General features: G+C 48.1%; 1 long non-coding RNA gene across 2 annotated transcripts; it reads right to left on the minus strand.

The window, feature by feature from the left end:
• Positions 1 to 3,404: 3,404 nt before the first annotated feature.
• LOC124086087 (uncharacterized) lies at positions 3,405 to 14,703 on the minus strand. Of its 2 annotated transcripts, none has more exons than XR_006849706.2 (4): positions 14,317 to 14,703; positions 9,776 to 9,936; positions 8,834 to 8,947; positions 3,405 to 6,230 (listed from the first exon to the last, which is right to left on the minus strand). It is a non-coding gene; the product is annotated as an uncharacterized LOC124086087 (long non-coding RNA). The 2 variants fall into 2 exon arrangements; XR_006849705.2 differs by having other exon boundaries at positions 12,186 to 14,703.
• Positions 14,704 to 14,748: the final 45 nt, after the last annotated feature.

Raw genomic sequence — 14,748 nt, forward strand, 5'->3', positions numbered from 1 at the left:
AATTTGGGGGCCAACAGAGGTGAGGCAAAGAACCTCACCCCCCCACAGGTGCAAAGGCCTATCCACAAGTATGGCTGTATGCTGGACCGGTAGTCAGTGACGGGTATGATCCAATTGCAGTGGTACCAACCTAAGACAGGAGGCTGACGCCTAGAGGTCAGTTCATCCGATGACGGGTAAGGACCATATGTTGAATTGGACTGCCTAACAGGCACGGTCCCTAAGCCACATGCTTGTTGTTTAAACAGAGAGGGGGAGATGGTGAGAGCCACAGCCAAAGGGGCCCCAGCAAACTTCCAGCTGCCAGCAAACTTCCAGCTGCCGGCTGATGATTGGCTCACAGCGGCCCCAGCAACATCTACCTGATTGGCTCCTCTGCGGTGATGCTCATTGGGCTGTTTCCCTGCCCTTTCAGACCACGGAGCTGCTCATTGGGGGACTTTTTTGGCTCCACCCACGTGACCCAGCCAATCGGCCTCAAGAGGAGGAGGATTGTGGGAGGTGGAGAGAAGCTTGTGTGGGAGAGAGAGGCTTGTGGAAAGCCGGTGGTGGCAGTTGAGGCTCTGAGGGTTTTTCCTGAGAGGCTGTTTTGTTTGGCGTGTGTGGTTCTAAAAATAAAGTTAGTTTCTTTTGACAAGTGGCTCCTGATTGTGCCCAGCCAGACTGCGGCAATTTAGTTTTAGCATGGGGCGAGAATCTAAATTTAAAGAAAGCATAGCCCAATCTACACCTGTGGAGCCTAATCCCTTGGAACCTCTTTTTACAGTACGACTGGAAAATTTATCATGTAGGCTGGGTATTATTAGTAACTGTGCTATTCTATCTCCTGGTGAAATTACTGATATACCCTTTGGAGAACTGGCTATAATTTTTATTTCACCTTCATAATCGGGATCAATTACCCCAGGACTTATCATAAGTCCTTTTAGAGTAGAAGAGCTGCGTCCCAATAATAAGCCTACTGTTCCTTTGGGAAGAGGTCCTTTCACCCCTGTGGGAATGATTTGAACTCCCATCTCTGGAGTTAGTACTGCTCTGGCGGAGGCGCAGATGTCCAACCCTGCACTCCCTCTGGTTTGTCTGATGAGGGATCTGATGGACAATGTGTCCTGGGCACTACCCTGATGGGGTTGCTGGGTTCCTCCAGTGCTCCGTATATTTGTGGTTTGGGGCCCCGGAGCATTGGGCCCCCCTGTCCATTTTTTGGCAATGGAGCCCGATGCCTTTCTCCACGATATCGTGGATAAACACCTGGTCCTTGTTCGTTTTTTGATAATGGAGTACCCTCTATGGTGGTTTGAGAATGGCATTCATTAGCCCAATGTCTCCCTCTACGGCATCGTGGGCAAATACCTGGTATTCTACTCCTTTGATACCTAGTTTTGTTAAACCCTCCTCCAATGGGGCAATTCCTTTTAAAATGTCCTGTTTGTTCACAATTGTAGCATGTTCTTGGCCTGGCATCTAAAGCCTGTTTTACTGCAGCTGCCACAATTTGCCCTTGTTCATTAATGTCTCTGGCATCTAAAGCCTGTTTTACTGCAGCTGCCACGACTTGCTCTTGTTCATTAATGTCTCTACATAATTTAATATATGTGTTTAAATCTTCATGTTTCCATGGTCTAATGATATCTCTGCACCAACGATTCGCTTGCTCATAAGCCAGGTGTTTTAGTAATGGCATTGCTTGTTCTGTATTCCCAAAAACTCTGGTAGCTGTTTGAATAAGCCTATCTACAAATTCAGCATAAGGTTCATTAGCTCCTTGTATTACCTTAGATAATTGACCTTGTAAACCTCCATGTCCTTGTAAAGTCTTCCATGCCTTAATTGCATCTGCAGCAATTTGTGCGTATACGCCAGGATCATATGCAATTTGTTGCTGCTGATCCTCATAAGGTCCCTTTCCTAACAACATATCTAGATTTCTCTGAGGATAACCAGCTGCTGCATTTCGCCTAGCCGTCTCCTTGCAAAATTCCTCATTGGCAACCTTCCATAACAGGTATTGTCCTCCATTTAGCACAGCTTTACACATATTAGCCCAATCTGCTGGCGTCATGTTCAAGTTGTTAATGGATTCGACCATGCTTACAGTGAAGGGTGCTTGAGGACCATAGGTTGTTACAGCCTCTTTTAGCTGCTTCACTGTTTTGAAATTTAAAACTTGGTAAAATCGCTGCCCTCCTGCCTCAAATACAGGGCATGTTAATATTTGAGATCTTGTCTCAGGATCCCAACTATCAACTGCGGGGGTTGGGGGCCTCCCAGCATATGGAGGTGGCGCTGTTGGTTGGACACTTACGTCCTCTGGTGATAGAAAGGTGTTAGTAGCAGTCTCCTGTAGAGGTGGTGCTGTTGGTTGGACACTTACACCCTCTGGTGATAGAAAGGTGTTAGTAGCAGTCTCCTGTTGTAACTTTCCCCCTGATGGCTTTTTCTGTTTTACACTTTCTTTCTCTGTCTGACTAGCTTGAGAGGCCTTCTCTTTTACTTGAATCTTTTCCTCTGTCTGACTAACTTGAGAGACCTTGTCTTTTACTTGAATCATTATGTCTTCTCCTTCCTCTACCATTGTCTGAACTGAAGGCTTTGGACTAAGCAAACAAGATATGAATGTCCACAATGGCAATGTGCCATCTGGCAGAGTCCCTGGGCTTTTCTTTTCTATTCTTTTTAAATCTTCACCATGATGGTTCCATTGTGATATATTTAACCATTCCTCCTTAAAAAGCCATGGGCTACATTTTTGTATTGTATCAACGTATGCCCTGACTGCTCTTGATTTTACTGGGATGCCCCCTTCCTCTAACAATTTACTTAACACTCTTTCAGTTTGTTTTTTACTAATTTCTGATCCCGTATTTCTACTATAATACAACCCAACAAGATGACGCCAAACAAAACCGAGACAGAATGAAATAAAAAGGCAACAACAAAAAGTCATTATAGCCTTTCTATCCTCCTGACATGGGCATCCGTCCTTTCTCCCTATCTGTTCCTCAGACGTAAATAGTTTTTCCTCAGATGTGAGCGGTTTTTCTTCCGTCTCACTCATCTCCAGGGACAGGCAACTTAAAACAAAAGTGAAGCAAAATAAAAGAGGAATCTTAAAATGGCTACCCATCCTCTCGCCCTGCCCTCAGGGGCAAGCAGTTTCACTTACCCTCAGTCGCTCCCCGTGCGAGCCACCAAATGCCGCAGTCTGGCTGGGCACAATCAGGAGCCACTTGTCAAAAGATACTAACTTTATTTTTAGAACCACAGCCAAACAAAACAGCCTCTCAGGAAAAACCCTCAGAGCCTCAACTGCCACCACCGGCTTTCCACAAGCCTCTCTCTCCCACACCCGGCTTCTCTCCACCTCCCACAATCCTCCTCCTCTTGAGGCCGATTGGCTGGGTCACGTGGGTGGAGCCAAAAAAGTCCCCCAATGAGCAGCTCCGTGGTCTGAAAGGGCAGGGAAACAGCCCAATGAGCATCACCGCAGAGGAGCCAATCAGCTAGATGTTGCTGGGGCCGCTGTGAGCCAATCATCAGCCGGCAGCTGGAAGTTTGCTGGCAGCTGGAAGTTTGCTGGGGCCCCTTCGGCTGTGGCTGTGGCTCTCAACATGGAACCAGTATCTATACACTACTGTGAATTCTTTCAAGAATGAGAAGACAGACTAGTTGGTGAACTAGCTGTATTTAAATGAGTCCACTCTTGAAACTACATCATCATCCCATTATGTTCGTAAGTACCCATGCCCTGCTCGGGCTGCTCTTAATCTTCCCTGAGGATAGGGAGACATAGGCTGGGGCCTTTCTATCCCGGTCCCTGCGGCTCCTAGGACCTGGAGCAAGTCAGTACCTTCTTCAGTTCCCAAGCACTTTGTTGACTGAAAGACGGTCAAATGATTAACATAATATATATACAGTCTCTGACCTCAAGCAGATGTCAGTATACCTGGAGAAAGCAGATCATTTCAAGAAAGAAAACATCACTCTCAAGAATGGGGTATTTCCTTCGAATCCAAAATAAATAAGAAACCTAATATATCATAAAAAAAAAAAAGAATGGAGTATTTCCAGTAAAAACTGACTGGGGTTAAAAGAGATAGAGATAGGGAAGACTTCACAGAAAAGTTAGAGCTAAGGGATCTTTAAAAGGAAAAGTCTCTTGCAGATGGGGGACCACTGTATACCCCCAGAAACAATCAAGGAAGGGAAAGGCCAGCTGAAGAAAAATTGAAGATGCAAATGGTGTGTCTGCAGAGGAGGTAAAATGTGGGGGACACAGAGAGGAGGGGCAGCTGGGTCCAACCCTGAGGTGCCTGAAGGCCAGGCTGGGAAGGACTAGATCAGGAGGGCACTGGATATCAGTCCCTGGGGAAGACAGAGGCTTCCTGCACACTGAAAATCCCGCAAGGAAATACCTTCTCTGCTTTAATTCAGCCCACTCTTTCAAAACACAAACTACTCTCTATTGTGTGCAAGGTTCTGGGCCAGGCAGGGTGACAGAGGAGTCACATCCTCTGCAGAGAAAGCCATACAACCAAGCCTGGAACAGTGGCCAGGGCAGAAGTGGAATGTTCAGAAAGTGGAGGAGAGAGGACAGGGTAGAACCAGGGCTGCTGGGTGCTGGCTGGGAAGGTTTCCCGGAGGAGAGGGTGTTGTCCTGGGCCAGGAAGGATGATAGCAGTTTTTCAGATGTAAATGAAGAAGAGGGTTTCGCAGACAATACACTATATAAAGAAAAAGATTGGAGGCTGGTTGGAGGAGCTACAAATAATTTCCCAAACAGGAAACTTTCCCTGATTTCATAACAGAAAACTGCTTTCTGAAATAAAATGATTCAAGATGAGTTGAACATTTTGTATCAGTATAGAAATTAAATTTCTATCCAGTAGTCCTCCCTTATCCTTGGTTTTGCTTTCTGTAGTTATAGGTACCCAGTCAACTTCAGTCCAAATACAATATATGGAAAATTCCAGAAATAAACAATTTATATAGTGCATGTGACTCTTATTACTGTGTTATTATAATTGTTCTGTTTTATTAACATTGTTACTCTTACTGTGTATCATTTATAAATTGAAGTTTACCTTAGGTATGGCTGTTGTTAGGTGCAGGACAGGCTGAGTAAGTTGTCTGCAGGGCATGCCAAACAAAGTTAGCTGCAGAATGACCTGGCCTCTCAAACCCTCTATCTGTTCTTTATCAACTATTTCCTTCAAACCCAAACGCCCAAGCCCCAACTCAAGGCTGAACACTCAACTCCCTGCTCAAGGCCAAACACGTAACCCCCCTTGTGCCAACAAGGCAGCTTGCAGACCCAGAGACCTCATTATATTTGGGCTATAAAAACTTCCTCCTGCAGGGCCCCTCTCTCTTTCTTCTCTCTCTCACTCTCTCTGTCTCTCTCTGTCTCTCTCTGTCTCTCTCTCTCTCTCTCTCTCTCTCTTCTCCTCTGTTGCACTGCTGCAATAAAGATCTCTTTGTTGCTCTGAGTGTTGTGGTCACTTTTCTTTCAGCTGTGTCTTCCACAGCAAGGGATCAGTACACCAAACGGAATTGTGAACTGGCTGAGAAAATTAAAGGTCTGAAGAAATATTTAGAAATAAAGACAAAGACAGGAAAATAGCTTTACAGGGGGCCACAGTGGGTAGATCAGATCTTAAGGGTCGATCTCTTAACAAAGTAATAAAGCCTGCTGCCTTTTATTTATAGGAAAACACATCAAAGGGATTTACTGTGAGAGAAAAACTTCTTCAAGATAAATAAAAATTGAAGACAAGCACCAGGAATAGGGTAATTGGAGCTTATCTACTTGCTGAATATCTTCTTCTAGCTCTGGACACCTGGCTTCTGAAGGCTAATGAGCACACTTATATTTTTTCCACCCCATGGCAGCAGGTATTAGAATGCAGAGCTATGGAACCCATAGATTCCATGCCAGGCATGGAATCTGCCCCATTAACCCCGTCCACCTGCAAATGGGCGTGTCTTTCAGCACCATTGCATGGAAAGATTCCCAGAGGCGGCAATTCGATGCCCAAGCTGATGGTGTTCAAAGTGATGATTTATTTGCTGCTCCCAACACCTGGGTATGTATGTGGAGGAACAAACTTATATGTGGGGGTTAGTAGTACCTGCGGTTTCAGATATCCACAAATGGTCTTGGAGTGCATCCCTGCAGATGAGGAACCACTGTATACTTCCTGAAACAAAGCTGGCATGGGAGAAGCAACCTGAAATATAATGAGAAACAGGGGAATAAAATGAAGAGCAAACCTTTGTTTAACAGGAAAATGACCCACAGGGAGGCAGAAGAGAAGAGAGTGAAGCCAGGGCTTGCAAAAATGTCCTTGTCCTCTCTGCAGCAGAAGAACAAACACAAACCCTGCCCAACAAGGTGACAGGCCAAGCTACTCTGCTATAAAGTCATCAGCTTGGTTGCTGTGCTGAATAAGGACAGCTATGCCTGAGCAGAGCTGGGATCAAAACCTAACACTCAAACCCTGAAACCTTGTGGGCAGCACAGTGGACACGAAGCCCTGCTGCATTTCTGGGCAACCATCGGCTGGGAGCCCACCTTCCTGCTCTGGCCGAGGCTCTGCTAGGGGGCTCTATCCACTTAACCATGGTCTCACCAGCTCCATGCTCAGAGCATGCAACTGCACCAGCCTGCAGATCTGGGAGCCAAGCCATGGTCATGGAGCTGCCATGACCACAAGCACCACTGCATCCCACCTGCTGGATGCTTCTCAGTTATCTCAACCACCTTGAAATCTGAGTATTGTCATATGATGTGTGATGCAGCCTGAGTATCTGTTAAGAAGTAAGCAGCAGCCTGCACTTCTTGATGGTTGGAAGCACCTTAGAAGCAACCTCTTCCCACTCCAGGATGAAGAGGGGAGGACCCCTGACACTCCTGCCTCAGGCACCTCCACCCAAGGACCACAGGAGAGAGACAGCTCCTTCATTCTCTAGCTGGAGTAGGAGATTCCCGAGGAAGGACTGGGCGTCCCTAATCTGTCCTCCGGGGGAGGTGCCATCTAGTCCCACCTCTATTTTCCCCTTCACACCTCTGGAGGGAACAGCATGATGACCTCCCAGAACAAATGAGGCTGGGCATGGTGACTGGAGATTTTCTTCTCACCAGACTCCCTGCCATCCCCTGTTGGGGACAGGCACAAAAATGTCTAGCCTTCTTTTAGAACAGGGACCAGGTTTCCAGAAATGGGTGCTATTGTAGTTTGTTAGGGCTGCCTGCAACAAAGCACCAGAGACCGAGTGACTTAAAGAACAGAAGTTTATCATCTTGCAGCTCTAGAAGTTGCAAGTCAGAAATCCAGGTGTCGGCATCATTGGCTTCTCCTGAGACCTCTCTCCATGGCTTGTAGGTGCCATCTGTGCACTACATGGTGACCTGTCTGTGAGTGTCCGTGTCCTAATCTGTTCTTAACCCAGACTGGATTAGGGCCCACCTGAAGAGCTTCAGTCTCCCTCTTTGAAGGCCCTGTCTTCAAATACCATTGCATTCTGAGAGGCTGGAGGCTAGGACTGCAACATGGGAATTCGAGGAGACATCCAGCGGGTGGGTCAGCTGTGGCAGTCCTTTAGTTATTGTTATAACCGTCTAAGGACAGAACCATGGTTTAGAGATGTTAACGGCCATGATTTCAAAGCACATGTTTCTTTACACTCATCAAAAATGAAAATTATTTATAATTCATCCATTATTCTGGTGGGTCCAATGTCATTACAAGGGTCTTTAAATGAAGAAGAAATGGGTTGTCAGGTCCCTGAGGAACTGTTCCCCAAAGAGCCTCATCAAAGGGCAGATGGAGCCAGGCCAGGTGCCCATGGCAGGCACAGCACCAGGGATTGGCACTGGCTTGTGGGTTCCTTAGGACTCTTACGCTCTGGACCCTTCCTAAACCTGTGAGTCCTGACACTTGTGAAAGTCTGCGGCCTCCTCAGTCTCTGACAATCTTCCCAGGAAGTAACTGCTTGTGTCTCACAGGGGTGGGAGCTCCTGGTAGCAGAGTGCAGGTGGTTTCTTGCGCTTCCACCTTTGTCTCCATGAAGGCTCAGAGAGTTTTCCAATCTTGTCAGCGGATGCTTTTAAAACATCTTAAATGTGTGTATGTGTTTTTTAAATTTTTATTTGTTTATTTTTACATGAGCTCTATTATTATTATTATTTGTATTACAATTCTTAATACACCTTTATACCACAATTCACCATATCTCTGATTGTACATAAGGTATGTTGACACCAAACTCACATCTTCATACATGTATCTTGTATAATGATGAGGGTCTCCTTCCACCATCCATGCTATTCCCCTTCTCCCTCCCTTTCCCTCCCACCTCTCTTCCCTATTTAGTGGTAGTCTTCTTCTCATGCTCTTCCTCCCTACCCCATTTTGAGTCACCCCCTTATATCAGAGAAGACATTCGGCATTTGTTTTTATGGGATTGGCTAACTTCACTTGGCATAATCGGCTCTAATGCTATCCATTTTCCTGCAAATGCCATGATATTATTCTTTTTTTAGTGCTGAGTAATATTCCATTGTGTATAAATACCACATTTTTTTATCCATTCACCTATTGAAGGACACATAGGTTGGCTCCACAGTTTACTATTGTGAATTGTGCTGCTAAAAACATTGATGTGGCTGTGTCCCTGTAGTATGCTGTTTTTAGGTCCCTTCGGTATAGTCAGAGAAGAGGAATAGCTGGGTCAAATGGTGGTTCCATCCCCAGCTTTCCAAGGAATTTCCATTCTGCTTTCCAAATTGGCTGCACCAGTTTGCAATCCCACCAGCAGTGAATGAGTGTACCTTTTTCCCTGTATCCTCGCCAGCACTTGTTGTTGTTTGTCTTCATAATGGCTGCCATTCTTACTGGAGTGAGATGGTATCTTAGAGTAGTTGTAATTTGCATTTCTCTGATTCCTTATAGAAATAGAAAAAGCAATCATGAAATTCATCTGGAAAAAATAAGAGACCCAGAATAGCTAAAGTAATTCTAAGCAGGAAGAGTGAAACAGGTGGTATCGCTATACCAAACCTTATACTATACTACAGAGCAATAGTAATAAAAACAGCATGGTACTGGCAACAAAACAGGCTGGTAGACCAATGGTACAGAATAGAGGACACAGAGACTAACTCACAAAATTACAACTACCTTATATTAGAGCATGCACTGGAGAAAGGATAGCATCTTCAACAAATGGTGCTGGGAAAACTGGAAATCCATATGCAACAAAGTGAAATTGAATCCCTATCTCTCACCATGCATAAAAGTTAACTCAAAATGGATCAAGGATCTAGGAATTAAACCAGAGACTCTGCATCTAATAGAAGAAAAAGTAGGCCCTAATCTCCATCACATGGGGCTAGGCCCCAATTTCCTTAATAAGATGCCTATAGCACAAGAATTAAAACCAAGAATCAACAAATGGGATGGATTCAAACTAAAAAGTTTTTTCTCATCAAAAGAAACAATATGTGAGGTGAATAGGGAGCCTACATCCTGGGAACAAATTTTTACCCCTCAAACATCAGATAGAGCTCTAATCTCTAGGTTATATAAAGAGCTCAACAAGATTAGCACCCAAAAAGCAAATAATCCAGTCAATGAATGGGCCAAGAACCTGAACAGACCCTTCTCAGAAGAGGATATACAATTAATCAACAAATATACAAAAAAATGTGTATGTGTTTTTTAACATCATGCTATTAAGCTACATCCCAAAGTGGGCTTCCCAGTCCCCATACCTATGTTTTCTGTTTGGCTCCGTAGATGCCACATATGCATCCAGTTAGTGAGGGTCCCTGCTCTGTGGGTTTGGTGTTTCCTGTACTGTCTTAGGTTTGGGGATCAGGGCAATCTGTCCATGAGGAGGTGAGTTGGGACATGATTCCTCTTACCCAATTTTCTGGAAGAGAAAAGAATGAAACTGATGTTATTTCTTCTTGAGATGTTTAGTAGAAATGACAGTGAACCTATCTGGGATTGGAGATTCTTTTTCTCCCATGGGTTGTAACCGCTAAGTCAATTTCTTTAATGGTTACGGGATTATTCCAGTTCTCGTTGTTCATCTTTAAAAAGAGTTTTGTAAATTTGAGAGTTTTGAGGAATGGTCCATTTCACTGTGTTGTTATTTGGTGTGTGTAGAGTTGTTTTAGCATTCCCTCCCCATCCTTTCCAGGTCTTGCTGGCTTAGGGAGAGAGCTTGGGTTTTGGCTGTCAAGAAGGACATCACCAGACCTATTTTTAAGGCTCAGTGGGAAGGAGCTGAGACACACAGCACTTAGCCCTTACCCCCACCCACCCCTCTGCTCAGGCCTAGTGTCTGCTGGCCCCCAGCCCCACCCCCACCCAGGCCTGTACCCTGTGTACCCCACCCATACACCCTGCTCCTTCAATTTGTACCCTTGAGCACTGCTCCTGCAGCCCTGAGGGAGGGTCTGCCCCACCATCTCCACCTGTGACCTGCTGGGTAGACAGCCATCACCCCTGGCCTCTGCGAGCCCTGCTTCTCCAAATAAGAGCCTTCCTCACCTTGCACCAGGCCTGAGCTAACTCTTATGTTCCTTATCACCTGGGGTCTTCCCAGTCTCAGGGACTGCAGAACATGTATTGTTCCTAACTGATATCTGAGCTGTGCCCAGGGCATTAGAAAGAGGCAGTCAGACCCCAGCTATGCTCAGCTTCTGATTTCCATGAACTGTGGCCCTGATGGAGCTCTGGTAGGGAAAAATCTGGAAGAAGTTTGAAGGGCAGCTGGTGGGGCCAGCTGTGAGCTTTCCAGTCTTGGTTTCCATGGGCATGTCAGGGAGTACAGGATGTGTGTGCATCAGTGTTCGCGGGTGTGTGTATGGTTTGTGTGGGGTGTGGTGGACAGCTGGCCAGGGCTGTGCCTCCTGGGGACCTAGATGGCCTGGGGCACTCTGGCAGGGGGCTGGGCACCAGCTCAGGCCCTTCACCTCAGTAGGTAGGTGGAATGAGGTGTCCGCTTTCCCATGAGCACCCTGGAGGAGACATTCAGGAATCTGGACACTGCTGGTGTCTTTTGCAGCTAGTTGCTCCCTGCTCAGGTCCCCTGGAGGCCTTGGCGCTCCCTGCCTGTCTCTACCCCCTCTGCTGCCAACTTAGGTGCATTCTTTCCCTAAGGGCCAGGCAAGTTTCTCTCATCTTTAGTGTAAAGGGGTCCCCAAAGGTATGTCTACCCCTGGGTTTGGGTGAGAATGCCACCTTGTTCTTGGCTCTCCTTGTGTGCAATGCCTGCCCAGACCTGTGGCAATTGTGTGTCCCCTGGAGAGTCTTGCCAGGTCTACATGGGTCAGTGACATGAAGTTTTAGAGGGATGGCTCTGGGGGCTTCCACTGTGGCCCTGTTCTCTTCAACCCTTGACAGGACTCCATGGGGGCGCCTGTCCATGAGGCTGACCCATGCACAGGCTCTCAGTGGGGAGGTGCCACTCCTCTGCCCACCGTTTTGTTCCTGAGCCCAGCCTGACCCTGGACTCCTGCTCATCCTCACTTTACTTACTGGGAATTTTCTGCATGTCCAAGAGATTTTATATGTGTTTGCATGTCTAATGCAATCTAAACCTGATGAGGAAAATAGGTTCTCAGTGGGAGCTGGTGCTCAGCTTCCTCAGAGGCTGCTGTAGAACCACCCCATGGGGAGTCCTCAACCCCCAATGCACACTGGCTTAGGTGAGGAGCCAGACAGCTTGGCAGGTATGTTGGGCTGTCCCTTGGGCTCAGCAGGAACCCGCCACCCCAGCATGTTGCCACGTCTTTCCCTGCTGCCCTTCTGTTTGGCCTACAGCCCAGTTGCACTAGAATAGTGCAACAGGTTGCTGAGGGACCCAATATCCACAGATGCTGTGAAAGACATCAGTGAATTTTTTATTTTGGTATCAGGAATTGAACCCAGGGGTGTTTTACCACTGAGCCACATTCTCAAACCCTTTTTTATATTTTATTTAGATATAGGGCCTTGCTAAGTTGCTGAGGCTGGAGTTTAACTTATGAGCCTCCTGCCTCAGCCTGTGCCACTCTGCCCAACGACATGGGTATATCGAAAGCTTCTGTGGGGGAGGCCCAGGGCAGCAGGCTGGACAGGGAGCACCCATCCTTCCCAGTGCACCTCCTGCGACTCCATCCCTTTCCATACCTTGTCCAGTGGCAGCTGGCTGGCTGAGATGAACTTGTTATCCCCATGGTGGCCCCAACACTAGGCCAGTCACCCCGAGAGAGGTGTTTGCAGGTCAGGCCACAGCAGTAACATTATTAGAGTGCTTCATCTGCTTCGATTTCTTCATGACCAGTGTCCAAAGAAGTAGCTGTCCTGGTGTGTGTGCAAGAAATCAGCTCCTACTGATAACACTAGTCTGCCCTATTTACCATGTGTGAGAGTCAGTGTCCCTTGGATGGCATTTACCTGGACATTCTGGTCTGGGCTTAATGTGGCTTGGGGAAAGACCAGGGCATTTCAGGGACATGGTTTCTCACCATTCTCCATTTCTTTAAGGACAGCACACCTCCCTCCTCTTCTCCATTGTTGGCCATATTCTTCCATCCTGATCTGGAACTGGGGAAATGGAGCCCACAGGTCTGGCAGCCAGCCCCGCCTACCCTCTGTCAACTCCACTCTGGGAGCCTGGAGTCTGAGGGGCAAACTGGTACATGAAAGACGGGGGATGAGGCAGGCTGCAGGTGGGTCACCCACTATGCCCTTCCTCTCAGTTTCCTCTTCAAGCCCATGTCAAGGGCCCTCTGCCCCACCCCTCAGCAGTCTCCAGGGCTGTGCTGAGGAAGGCAGGGTGTCAGGTGCAGACCATGCCCCCAGCTCCTCCCAAAGGCCCAAAGGCTTGGTAGCATACAAGGAGCTGCTGCATGGAAAAGGCAGATCTGAAGCCCGGCACTGGCTCTGAGGGCCTGCAGTGAGCTCTGCAATCTGAAACTGGCTCCTGCTTGCTGTACACCTCCCTGCTCTGGCTGAGCTGCCTGAGCATCCCCAGCAAGGGGGTCCTGAACTTGCCCTCAGCCCAGGACATCTTGTCCTCAAACCACTGCTCTGTGACTCCAGCAGAGCTGACAAATGGTGAGAAGTGGAGGAGCATGTGCTGAACCCCGCTTGGCACAAGGACTCTGGGATCCAGAACCTGTAGCAGCATCAGATCAGGCACACGGCTGCCTCCAGGCTCATCTTGTGGCCCATGGAGATGTAGAGAGGCTTGTTGCTGTGGCTATGGCTCTTCAGGGCCTACAGTATGGAAAGGAGGTCAGAGCTGCAGGAACACATGCCCCCAGGTCCAGGCCAGCCACAGGGACTGGAGGCTCTGATGAGGTCCTTGGTGGTAGCACGGAGTTCTTGGACTCCCAGCCCTTAGGCTCCTTCCCGGGGCCTGTCCCTGGGCAGGGTGAGCGAGCGCTGGCATCAGAGGGTCTGGGGTGCACACATGCAAGTGCATGCAGTGCCTCTGACCTGGCAGAGTAGGGTGAAGGCCCAGGCCAGTCATCATTCCCAGGACAGTTTCAGAACCTCCCATCAGAGGATGCATCTCCCTCAGCCTGCAGGAGCTGAATCTGGAAAATGGGGAGAAAACTTGCAAAAACCTTTTCTTGGTGAAGGGCAGAGGCAAGCCCCTTCCTCTTTAAAACCCAGTCACAAGCCAGGAAAGGGAAGGGACCTATCCTGGATGATACTATACCCAAGCAAAGCCATCTGCTCAGACAGCCCTGGGTGTGCCCAAGGATTCCATCTGACCTGACAACAGGGGCTTTGTGATGGGCAGCAGCTCACCTGGGACCACAGCACTGGTAAGTAGAGGAGTGGCCAGGGCACACAGCAAAAACAAATTGCACTGGCCTCCAAGGCCAAGGACCTCTCTACCCTCAACTACTATGTTAGTTGGCTTTTTTGTCACCGTGACCCAAATACCTGATGAGAACAAGGTAGAGGAAGAAAAGTTGATTTTTGCTCCTAGCTTCAGAGGTTCTGTGGTTGGCTGAAGGTTGCTCTGGGCCTGAGATGAGGCAGAGGTTGATAGGAGAAGAATGTAGCAAAGAAAAGCCTTTCACGTCATGGTGATGCAGAAACAGCACAAGGAGCCAGGGACATAATATACAGCCTCCAAGCACACCCCTGGTGACCCACCTCCTCCAACCATTCAGGATGTGCCTGCAGTTGCCACCCAATAATCCCGATTAGGCTACAGCTCTCAAACTGCAATCGCGCCCCTCCTGTGTCAGCACCTGGCCTTCTGGAGGACACCTCATATTCAAACATAACAGCTACTCACCTTGTCCTCAGCTTAGTGCTGTTCTGGAGGTTCCTTGAACACTCCAAGTTGGTTCTGCCTTAGGGCCTTTGCATCTGTCTTCCCCAGAGTCACTTGACTGGGTCAAAGTTGCACCTGCCCCCTCCTTTCCTGCCTCCTCCTCCTCTCTGGGACAGGAATTTTCACAGTGCTCCTGGCCTCTGAAGGCCATCCCTGCTGGGAGGCCTGAGAGGGACAGTGTGAAGAACAAAGGCCCTTGTTCAGAGGCCGCTGGTGTCTGCAGGCCCCAGGCCTGAGGGCTGAGGTCTGGCTGGAAGGCACGAAGACGAAAGTCGTCAGGACCAGGGACCAGCAGTGATGGAGTCCCATCTGTTTACCTGCACCTGCGGGGGCTGCCAAGTGTGGAGCACGGAGGTCCACTGCGGGCCCAGGGGGCGGGGAGGAGCAGCCGCC

The sequence above is a fragment of the Marmota monax genome, unplaced genomic scaffold, assembly GCF_021218885.2.
Source record: "Marmota monax isolate L192 unplaced genomic scaffold, Marmota_monax_Labrador192_F-V1.1 WCK01_AAM20220418_F8-fsc00854, whole genome shotgun sequence".
Lineage (NCBI taxonomy): Eukaryota > Metazoa > Chordata > Mammalia > Rodentia > Sciuridae > Marmota > Marmota monax.